The sequence below is a fragment of the Scomber japonicus genome, chromosome 1, assembly GCF_027409825.1.
Source record: "Scomber japonicus isolate fScoJap1 chromosome 1, fScoJap1.pri, whole genome shotgun sequence".
NCBI classification, from domain to species: domain Eukaryota; kingdom Metazoa; phylum Chordata; class Actinopteri; order Scombriformes; family Scombridae; genus Scomber; species Scomber japonicus.
In genome coordinates this window covers 31,546,191-31,558,304 of record NC_070578.1, presented here as the reverse complement: position 1 = coordinate 31,558,304, position 12,114 = coordinate 31,546,191, and positions in this window count along the sequence as shown.

Here is a 12,114-nt window from a genome sequence, read left to right as displayed (position 1 = left end):
TAGCGACAAGCAAAACATGTTTTTTTGAGTGGAGGGGGCTTTAAGGCTTCTAACACAGCAACAGCATACATACTCAACAATCACAATGTATTATTACAATCACCCATGGCTCTGGAAGTTTTCCAGTTTGTCTGCATGTTTTAGAAGTGATAAAGTTGTATGTTTAGTAGATTGTACATGGGATTGTAGTCTTAGTATTTAACATGAAAATAAACAGTACAGTACAAAAACGTCCTTCACCAGCCAAGTTTGTATTAGCAGACCCTGAAAGTGACGTCGCCTCATTAAAGCTGGAGATATGTGGAGTCAAGTCCAAGATAAAATCCTTGCCAGCCCCCTAAAACGAAAACTTCTTTTCATTTGATGTCAATCTTTAGTTTAGGATCTTACATGGACTTAAAATTGTAAATCAACAGAGCTAATTCATTTAAAGGGCAGGCGCAGTGAGGTCATGTTGTTCACATGAGTTTGAGTGGGAGGATCTTGGCATCTGAATGACTTGAGCCGCTGACAGGCCTCCCCTTCTGAGAACAAACTAAGACAGAGGAGAGGTGGAGATGCCCAGTCCTCCGACTTCCCCCACGTTTCTCTTTCGCTAATTCTGGCAGAACATGGATAACGGAATTTAGGTTTTCATATCCAAATTTTTTGTTGACACTTAATTTAAGATCTAACTACTCCGACCCATTACACACATATTAGGATGATCCTCGACTGAGGTGTAGAGGCCCACTTCTGTCCAATGTGATGAAGCAGATAGGGAGTTCAGGGCAATCTGTTGCAGTGTAAACAGAGACCCAGAAAAGCACTGGAATGTCTCTGCAGTGGGAGCTGGAGTACGAGGTCAGCCAAAGGCCAAGGCAGGTGGTATACATCAGAATCGAGGCTGACATCTCAGCATTAACTTATCCAAACAAGAGGCAGGCGGTATGTTGTCCTGCTAGCACTGGAAGAGCAAGAGGAGGAGATAGAGGAGGAAGGAAGAGTGAAAAGAGAGAAATGGGGCGGGGGGTGTATGAGGGCTGGGGCAGACAGGAACGAGTGGGAGTGTCCCCACAATGCAATCATCTTCCCATCTCTCTCTCTCAGGTCCCGGAGGGGAAAAACACTAGTTAGCATACAAGGCTAAACATGAGACTTGTTGCTATTTCAAAGCCTTTGATCTTGATCCCATCACTGATCTCGTTGAAGTGCAGCCAGTAGATGTTCACTTGTAGACTAATGTTTCATGATGTTTTTATTGACTTTATATTTATTGTATCATTCATACAGTATACCAGGCCTGTATCTTATTTTTATTTTTTTACTGACTCTACTCATCACTTTCTTCCTCGATACCTGCCCACTACTCATGGAGAAAGTCATGTTTTTACAGTCTACATACATATACTGCACAAATGTATGTGACAATCTTTAGTAAATTCAATTCAACTTTATTGTCATTACACTGAAAAGCTTGAACACTGGTCTCAGTCATTGTACGGCGTACATGAAACACACAATACATACAGCGATGCAACATAAAGATGCAGGACCACCACAAGCAGTTGCAGTATTGTATTGTGTATTATGTTTTAAGTGACTTTAAATATACTGGATTGATATAATATAATGTAATCATGTATGTAAGAATTAATAATGTTAGTGGATCAGGGATGACAGGGTGACTCATTGTCCAGTGTTTAGTTGTGTGGGGTTAGCGGTTTGAATGCTCTGGGATAGACGCTGTTTCTCAGTCTGGGTTTGCATGTCTCTACAGTTCAGAACCTCCTACCAGAAGGTAGGGGTACAAGCAGGTGGTGACTCGGGTGTGTGGGGTCACTGATAATGGTGGGCTCTACTTAGGCATCTCTTGTTGAAGATGGGTGGTAGAGTAGTCCCTGTGATTCGTTGGGCTGTCTTGACCACCCACTGCAGTGCCTTGTGGTCAGACGCTGTGGTGTTACCATATCAAACCGTGATGCTCACCACTGTGCATCGATACAAGTTAGTGAGAGTCCTGGGGTGTAGGTTGACCTCCCCCAGTCCTTTAAGACAGTGCAGGTGCCAGTGTGTTTTTCTGATGAGGGTAAAGGTGTGGAGGTCCTCAGTGATGTGGACTTCCAGGAACTTGAAGATCTGGACCCTCTTCACAGCAGTTCCATTGATGTGGATGAATCTGTAATCAAGGATCAGCTCCTTTGTCTTGCTGATGTTGAGCCAAAGTTTTTTGTTTGTGCACCAGTCTGCTAGTAGTTTGATCTCCTCCTCATAAGCCATGTTGTCCTTGTTGTTGATTAAGCCCGCCACAATGATGTTGGCAGCGAATTTGATGAGGGACTTTGTGCTGTGCTTGGCAACACAGTGACCAAGGAGTATAGCAGTGGGCTCAGCACACAGTCCTGGGAGACACTGGTGTTCAGGATGTGTGTGGTCCAGGTGTGATTTGTATTTCTCAACAGGATAAAAATACTATAAATACGAAAGTAAATAACTAATAAGAATAAAAGAAAAACAATAATGAATGCCAACGAGAAGAGGTTGGTCTTCAGCAGCAACTGAAAAGTTTCTGGGGTCTGAGAAGTCCTTATATGAATAGGTAAACTGTTCCAGAGATTAGGCAGATTAGGCCTCTATTTTTGTGCTTGGATCTCTGGAACATCCAAGAGCATCTGGTTTGTCAGCATCAATACTCTGACTAAAGTATGATGCTTTAGGAATACTGCCAGATAAGGCCATTTCAAACCTTAAAAACAAGCAATAAAATCTTCAAATCAACCCTAAAATGGACAGGAAGCCAGTGGAGAAAGGTCAATAATGGTGTTATGTGACAACTCCTTTTTTCCACTTAGAAGAAGAGTGACTGTATTTTACTGCAGACGACGAAGAGACGACTGTTTTACACCCACATACAAAGAATTACTATAGTTTAACTGAGAGGTAATGAAAGCATCAATAATTCTCTCAAAGTCTTTGGGAGAGGGAAAGGCCTTTACCTTGGCTAAAAGTCTTAAATGAAAGAAAGCCAGTTTTTGACAATCGATATGTTTATCAAGCTGTCAAAAATCACACCACGATTTTCAACCAAAGATCAAGTGTAGAAGCTAAACGGCCAAGACTACCATTAAACTCATCCAACAGGTCAGGTTGTCCAAACATAACAATCTCAGTCTTATTTTCATTAAGACTGAGAAAGTTTAAGTCCAAGTTCTGTTATCTTTAAAGCAGTTCAGCTGCTGTGAATTGATGAGTAAAATTTAAGAAGACTTATGGAAGATATTGAAATGATTAAAAAAACCCTTTAGCTTTACATATATCAAATACATATGAGATCAAAATGATTAAAACACATTTTAGTGCAAATGGCCCCAGATTACTATGATACATGATGATATTGTATGGTTAGTGTGTAAAATATTATTTCTAATCTTTCAGGCATGAGGAATCACAGGTGAACTTTAAAGGTATACATGCAGGATTCGAGCACAGACGTTTTCTATATGCAGATGATTGATTATTGTTCCTGACTGATCATGCATCTGGTGTTTAAATTTATGAATCTGGCTTTAATTGTATTTGCATTCAGCTTAATCATACATTACCTAGTCTCTCTTTGGCTAACTTTACATCCCTTATCTCCAAGACAAAGACTTCTAGAGTTGGAGTAACCATCCAATCTTATTGATCAGCAGGGTAAATGCTGTAAAAATCAACATTTTACCCAAATGTATTTATTTATTTCAAACTGTCCCTTTATTACTGTCTCAAAGTTGCTTGACTGAATGATGAGGTCTTCCATATTGGGGGTTGGAAACATTTAGAATCTCTAAATCTCTACTTCAGAGTTGCAAACACAATAGGGATTTTTTTGTTTCTATGATTGCAGACGTTCATAATATTTATTGGCTTGAGTCCCTTAGCACTCCTTAGTTTGGATTGGAGATACTCTCTCATGCCTCATCCTCTCTACCCTGCTGCACTCCTCCATATCTGTGAAAATCACACATTATACAGATAGCCCAGCAGTTCTTACCACTTTATAAATCTGGCAGCAATTCTGACATCATTTTAAATTCTTATCTGCATCAACCTTGGTTCAAATATGTATCATTAATTTATTTCTTCTCCTCATCTTTAGATTCGAGAATTTTCAAGACTCTTATTTGGATGAGTGTTTTTCATATTTATCATCCACATTTGGACACCTCCATCTCATCTTTTCAGATATTTTCAAATGAGATGCTGTACCTCTACCATTTTTTCTACCAGTTTTCCATCACGACCCTTAAACAAGCAAGTCGATCTTCATTCTTTAAATTCACAACAAAGAACATTAATTTCTAAAATGTATAAAACCTTCATGTCATTTAAAGACAATGGTAGCCTACAATTAACCCTAAAACTTAATGGGAACAGGAGCTGGGATGGAGGTAAATAATGTGTGGTGGGAGGCAGCCATAAACAGAGTACATACTACATTGTGCTCGGCTCAACTTCATACGACTTAATATATTGCATACTGCTCATCTTTCCAAATTTCCAGATGTTTCAGATGAAAGCAGTAAAAGTCATAACACTCCCTGAAATCTGAGTCATGTGTTTTTCCCATGTACAGAACTGCGTACCTGTCAGGATGGGATTTTTAAAAACTACGTCATCACCAGTCTCAACTTCCACTTGCAGCCATGTACACTGATAGCAATTTTTGAAATTCCCCTCATAAAACATTGGCACTAAATTCTAAACCAAAACAAAAAATTGCAGACGTATCATACTGTTACAGTGGATCCCTGCCATGAGTCCTTCAGTGTCCCAATGACTTAAACATATCATTTTTCTCAAACTTGAGAAAATAACATGTACACTGAGAGGACAACTGATACATTTTTTCATATATACCAACTCTTAATAACTTATTTAAACGTTTTGGACCATTTGTATTCCTATTAATCTCACTGTGTACCTGCCTGCTTATGTATGTTTGTTTGTTTGTTTGTTTGTTTGTTTGTTTGTTCAGTTCGTCCTTTCTTCATTTTATTCTCTTGTTGAGGTTATTTGTTTTTTAGGTGTGTGATCACACTCCAGCCACAGTCAGTCACAGTGGGGAGTTAGGTGAAGGTGTGTGTGTGTGTGTGTGTGTGTGCTTGTGTGTGTGTGTGTGCGGGCGTGGGCATAAGGATTGGAGGGGTTGGGGTTAGTAATCTATTTGTGTTAATTCTTGTTTTATTTCTATTTTATGTAGTTATAATTTATTTATTTTGCACTCTATATTTGTTCTCTAAATTGTACTTTTATATTATTAGTTTTTTCATTATTGTTACTGTCATTATCACTATTTTGCTATTTTATTTTTGTACAAATCCCTAAGTATTTTTGGTTGAGCTTCATTGTGGAGTACTATCAACAACAAAAAAAAGACCAAAAAAAAAGCCAAGGCCACTCAGTGATGGGTGAAATCCTGACCTTACTGGGAATCAGAAATTAAATAATCTTCTCATCCATGACAGTAATTTTGTGAGCTGCTTGCAGGTCCTTGAGATTACAGACTCACTGCTCACCGCCAGATCAACACACTTCACCATAAATGGACTCCAGTCGCTGTAAACAATAATTACAAGCCGTGTGCTGATATGACCTATTATGGAGACCAATATGAAGCCTATGTTGCTGCTGGCACATAATAGCAGGGATTGTGGTACAGTAAATTGACTTGGGCAGGTTTTTGGGCTCAATATTCACTTGGCTTTAAAATAACTTCATATGGTTGTTGTGATGTAAAAAACCTGTAATAAGCTGTAATATTTACTCATTTTCCTGTCAGTTAAAGGAGAATGTTCGACTCGTGAGGCATGTAAAATATGTTACCGAGCCCTCTGGGAAAAGTAAAAAATATGAGGAGAAGCTCATATTAAGTAGATAGTAAAAAGATATTTTGGAGACACGACCCACAGCAATGATGAATCTTATTTCCCAAACAAACACCACAGAGGTAGTTTGTTATGACTGTTATGTCTGTGATTATTTATTTGAAACTGTAGTCTGTTTAAGTGGTCTGTTCCCATTATTTTCACTTGTTGTTCTCAACACAGTTCAAATGTTCTGGCAGACATGTGCTGGTCTGTTTCTGCTTGAAACAATGGCCGCTTGTCACTGTTTACCTAATAAGGTATAGTGGGGATGGACTCTGGTTGTAGTGGAGGGGTGTCCAAGAATTAAGAGCATGCATTTAAAAAAAAAAAAAAAAAAAGCTCACAGTCAGGCTCTCAATCCACTTTACTTTTGTCAAAACTCACTTTACACCACTTTCACATCTGGAGGAAATAAACCTCAAACATTTAGAGTATTGAGTAGAGTGTTGAAAGGTTGCAATAATACATGTACTTTATAATACATTATAAACCTGAATTAAGCAAATATTATACAACAAACAGTAGCATCACATTAAACAGCAATCGTTCAGTCTAGCCATGTGTTGTGGTTGTTTTTATTTAGTTTTTTACAGGGCACAGGACTCAATTTGCAGATTTCAATTTTAGTCCTATTACACTTTGTAATGTATTGCTTTTCATTGAATTTTTGACAGATAAATCAATACAATTTCGACATACAGATAATATAAAATGTCTGTATCAGAATCATTCAAATCCCTCAAGTTGGATAGACATGAAAACATATACACATAACACTCAAAACTGAATATTGAAACTGATAAAGAATAGTTATAATATTACTAGTAATAAATAAATGTTAAAAAGGAAAACAGCAGGACTGATAGTAAGTTAAGAATCTGTGAATCTTAAAGGTAAAGATCCATCTCAGGAGTGACAGTAACACTCTTATTATAAAGTCTGAAAGGTGATTCCAAGTTTTGTGAAAGGTTTAAAAGGATAATTTTATTGAGAATCTTAATTAATTAATTAATTGAATTCTTTCTGCATTTGTTGTTGGCAATCTCATGGAAACAACTGAGTTCACTTAGGTGCAATCTGCTCATATTTTTCCCTCATATGACAAAATAAAAAACTAGCCTATGCCCTGCACTGTTTTATACCACTGACAGAAATGACGAATACGTTGAATTTATTATTTCAAGTTTACTGAAGTGTTTCCGATGATCTGAATCATACAGTGTATCCAGGTCTGATGCAATACATTCATGCTTTCGGAAATGACCCCTTTAGAAAAGTTGTCATAGGGAAGGAGAGCCAAATAAGCAGCAATTTATGCCCCGTAACTACAGCTAGATCTGCAGATCAAAGTTTAGAATATCACATAACGGTCCTAAAGTAGAAAAGAAAGTGAGATGTTGTGAGTTTGCTGGAATTATTTGGATTATTTCAGTAGAAAGAGATGTGGCAGACATGGCCTTTTTGTCCAGTGAGATTTTACAAGATGCCCCCTTGTCAGGCAGTATTTCAGACACTCAATTAAATGTGTTGTTATTGTGCTAATTTATTTATCACCTCATTCATAACCTTAGTAGGAGGCACCACATCTGTCCAGTTGTCTATAATGCATAATAATTTAGATTTTTAAACATGGGGAAAGATCGGTCTCATTGTGTGACATATCATGAGCAATATTTCCAACAGCACTGATCAGATTTTCACTAAATGACATGATGAGTGTGCTTATTTTCACACTAGTATCCCAGTTATGATCTAGTTTTTGGAGTATCCTGGTGTGTCTGTGTTTACATGTAAACGTCTCAAAACTTTAATCTTGACTTTAGGGAAACCTGGATATGCTAGCTCGAGTACTTGAACAGAAATGTTGTTATTATTCAGGTCACTGGATATGTCTGCTGCATGTGTGTAATATGATAAATAAATGATCCAAGTCTGACACTGCACTAATTGCGTTGTCGCTATTGTCTTCTATTATTGGTGATCAGATGGAGAGGCCAGACCCAGCAGCAGAGAGGTTAATACAGCAGTGGTCAGACAGCCAGAAACTAAACTGAGTTAATCTTCAAATAATAAGCTAACTCACTCAGCACAAGAATGACAGTGAGTAAATGAGGTGTTAAAAAAGATCACACAGATCTCAAACTAGGACTTCCATGTAAATAGCATATCCTAAATATGATCAAAACCAGGATAAGACTCAAAACTGGATTACAGGTTATATAAACCTACTTACTGATGCCACTCCATGCTGCTTTCCAGCATTTAAACTGCTCGGTCCAAACTATTGTCACATATTTCTTGCTGTTTCGCTCAGGTAGTAACTTTATGACATGGTAACTGCAGCCATGACTAGTTCAATTATTAAAAAAGCACTTGATATGAATATAGCTCACATGCTACAGACTGCTACATGTGAAGCTTGAGCACTGAGAGTGAATAATATCAGTTCACTAAAAGCACCGCAGCAACACCTTAATCAGCATTAAATCTTTTCTGAGTTGGAGAGGAAACAGGCCAAGCGTGATGTTAAACTGTGCTTGTCGTGTTTCCTCTGCTGGATACTGTGTGCTCTACCATGAAAGGTTAGAAAACAACTGAACAAACATCTCTTATACAACAGAAATATGGGTTAGGGTTAGGGTTAGGGTTTAATGATATTCAATGTACTGTATAAAATATCTCATGACATGCATTCCCAGTTTGTTGTAGAATAAATCAATTACTGCTGATTTTAATACAATATATATTCCTATAAAATCTCCTGCATTTACAATATGTTCATGTGCAGTCATCATTTTTGAATTTAGTCTTGAAAAAGTGACAATATGGCAGCATTTTCATTAATGTTTGCTCACGTGTACCACATTGTTCATATTAGTCATTAAGCTCATTTTTTGCATCACGGAGTTCATTATTTATGTATGACGCTAGAGCCTTGTTTACTGTATGTTGACATCAGAGGTGTGATACTTGGTGAGTTTATCGTCTCTCTGTTTATGAAAGCTGCTGCCACCAGCTGTGTGAAGATGTGGTGTTTACTGAGACCTTTATTGAGGGTCACAGGGTTTAAAAAGGGTGTCTTTGAATCCAGTTTTAGTGTAAAATTGAAGCCAGAACCCAAACCCAGTCTCATATACATGACATTACTATTTAGTCTGATTTAACAAACAACAACCAGACTTTCTGAAGCCCAAAATAGATTTTTTCACTTTCAATTTTGTAATATAATTTCTTTATTACTCTATTTTACTTTCTGGTTAGTGTCTCTGCTTGTGGAACAGATTGAAATGAAGTAATCATTGCTCAGCCTTTAGCGTCATCAGTCTTGGCCTGTGTCAGAAACAGCACTATACTTTTGATTATCCAGTTGGACCAGTTAACTTTTCACATCCACTTTCACACAGTCTGAGAGGACATCTGCTTGTATTTTCAAGAGCACACAATAAAATAAAACATTTAATTCTCTGTGGGATCCTCAAGTTGAATAAACAGATATTCATCTTCTACATTCATTAACAAAGTATGATCCACACTGGACAGAAATCTGACTCATAAATCAGGCCAGATTAAAGGATAGGTTCACAATTTTGCAAGGTTATAGTAAAACAATGTAGAGGAGCCCAAATGAACGTTTGCACATGTTTTTCTTGCTATAATCATTCCTCCTCTTCATAAGGACCATTAGAAAATCGCTTCATTAGACATGGGGGACAAAATCTGCAGTCCTTCTGTGCAAAAATGTGTTTACAAGTTTATTTGAATCTAATAAGAGTCTTTAGCTTCAGTGAAATTAAGTCAATTTCTTTCAGATTTCAAATATATTTAGTGCTATGTTCCCTCTTTTTGTAATATATTTCCACCGCAGCTGAACAAAGACAATTTTCTTTTTTCACTAAAAAGGCTGAAACTGTGAAAGATTTAACATTTAACTTCACTCTGTATTCCAAAATCTTGAAAAAAAAAGTCAGACATTTAGGTACACTGGATTAACTACAGACACATTAGCACATACAATGAGATCCATGTGAGTGAAGTCAGATATTTCCAGCAGGTGCAACTTTCTTGAAATATCTTTCTTCTCCTTGTGACCTTAGTCACCTTGACCTGCCCAACTGCAGCTGGCCACACCGGCTGCATGAATTACCTTCAATGGGCCTTTTGTTTCCCCTCATCAACTCTATTTAAAACAATACGCTGATTTATAAAATATGTTTCACTTTGATCCCCCCCACACGCCCACACACACACACACACACACACACACACACACACATAGTTTCATGTTTAGACATTCAGAGACATCTCAAGAGGAATGTTTAGTTCACTTTACTTTTTACTCCATGTTGATATTTTTGGTTTTAAATATGCAGCATCTCCTGCGTTGAGGTTTATGTACTGCACATACATGCGGGCAATCAGCTATACATGTTACTGATGTTAGCCTGTTTCCGAAAAGTTTCAGAGAAGAAGTTACTGAACTTTTGGTCGACGCCTACGTCCATTGTCTAAACTGGAACATCTTCCATTGCCCCCTTTAGATAAAACTCCCCCAGAAACTCAGTCTGTTACATTTTTGATAAGAGACGAGCCCTGAAAACAGCGGGCAGCATCTAAATTATGCAACCATTCGCATCCTCTTAGGGGAAAAAGTAGAGTTGGGCTGAGTTGTCGAAGGGAACAAGCCATGACAGGCCGGTGTGTGGAGGGGGGTGGTGACCATGCATTATGGATGGTGCTAAGTATGCCTCAGCTGGAGGAGCTGAGTGGAGGCGATGGAGGGCGATGGGATAGTGCCAACGTATTGGCTGCCCGCGGGTAATGCACTTCACTTTACCCCCAAAAACATTCTCTCTCCTTCAGTTCCCCCATTACTGCCCCCGCCTTTTTCAACACAGCACCTGCCACCGCCCTAAAATGTCCCCCTGATGTACACAGGACTTCCACTTTCCCAAATTAAATCCATGCAGCAGGAGGAGTGCAGATGATTTCTAATAGACAGTAGAAGACTGCACTTTCTGGGAGTGAGGTGGATATTCAAAGATGATTCAGATGTGTTCTTTAGATAACTTTCACTTTAGACGCTTTTCTGTTTTTGTCTAAAAAATACCTTTTATCGTATCAATATATTTTAGGCATTTTGGGCTAAAAACTCTCATATTGCAGCATGTTGGCTTTTGCGTGAAGCTCTACTCAGAGGTCACGAATGGCTTTTATTCATGTCACAAAATGGGATTCAAATAATTATTATTATAAGTGTTTGACATGTCTGGAAATACACCTATTCACTTTCTTTCTTTCAGGTTTCCTTTGCAAATCTGAAAGCAAAAAGGTGATTTTCTCAAAAATGTTGAACTGAAAAATAAATTAATAAACAATGGCCAAAGAAATAAGTGCACTTTTAGTATTTTATTTTCATTTTAGTCTAAGTTAGAGTGAGTTTTTATCCTATAAAGTAATTTTTAATCCTGTCGTCCTCTTTCATCCTTTGATCACTGTATTTATGAGTAGACAAACATTATTTGTTCATCTTCAGTTAGTTACTTTCACATATGTCCGTCAGCACAATTCATATTGACCTCTTACATACAAATATATAGTTTATTTTCTCTCAAAACATTTTTTTTATAATTTATGTTAGTTGTAGTTGTGAAATATTGATACAGCTCTAATTTAAAGAGAAAAAAATGTTCAAATCTAAGTTAAAGGAAAGTTTTGTATCTCCTTTGCACCTGTGTCATGAATATATCTGCACATGGTTTACATACTCCTGTAGCATTTACATTAGACTCTACTGTATAAACTACATGTTACTTCCTCTCCTAATATTTAGATGGGTTAGACAAATGGTGTGATGGCAATCATGTGAGTACAGAATATGGACTTTAAAAACAGAGGACACATTCATCACCTTATGTCCCCTTTTCAGGTGTTCTTTAGGTTCAGCTAAGGTGGAGTGTGCTCAGACGATGTTGACCCACTGATAGCAAAGACAAAAACACAGATTGCAGGTCGGTTGCACAGTTGAACATTTCTTCATTTCTTTCAGTCTTTAGGTTTTCTTTTCCACAGTCAGTGAACATGAGCAGGAGAGCACTGTTTCTGTTTTAATATGATTATTTGTGAAAGTTGCAGTTGTTAGTAGTTTTGGTTGCAGCAGTGACTCTTGTCCTCCATCATTCATCCACAGACAGAAATGAGTCTTTGTTAGATGTGACTGGCAGGTCCA